The sequence below is a fragment of the Tinamus guttatus genome, unplaced genomic scaffold (genome assembly GCF_059628265.1).
Source record: "Tinamus guttatus ecotype Peru unplaced genomic scaffold, ASM5962826v1 Tinamus_guttatus_pri_ptg000576l, whole genome shotgun sequence".
NCBI classification, from domain to species: Eukaryota; Metazoa; Chordata; class Aves; order Tinamiformes; family Tinamidae; genus Tinamus; species Tinamus guttatus.
The window spans coordinates 450,836-451,311 of NW_028289110.1; positions in this window are offsets into that span (position 1 = coordinate 450,836).

Consider the following 476-nt stretch of genomic DNA (forward strand, 5'->3'; position numbering starts at 1 on the left):
CCTGCTCCAGGGCAGCTCCCTTCCTCCTTCCCGTGAGCATCCTGAGGCCGCTCCAGCAGTGGCACCGGGCCGGAGCGTGGCCAGGCTTGGCCTGTGCGAGCTAAAAACTGGGCCTCATCCGCCCCCGGCACCAAGGGAGAAGGTGGCTCTTGGCAAAGAGACGGTGGCTCTTGGTAACGGCCACGGTGGCCCTTGTTTGTGCGCGCTCCAGGCAGCGCTGAGCCCGGTCCGGGGCACACGGCAGTGCCGCAGGACGGAGCCGCGCGCTGCTCCGCACTCAGGCCCGGGGGGCCGCCGGGCGCTGCCGCGGGGCCTCTGCCGGCCGCGAACCGGCGGCCTCGGGCTCCTCGCGCCGCCGCCCTCCCCGCTCCGCCACGGCCGCCACGGCCCGGCCCCGCCCCCTCCGCGAGGCCCCGCCCCCCCCTCCGTGGCGCGCGCGGCCCCGCCCCCGGCGCGGGCTCGCCTGACGACAGCTG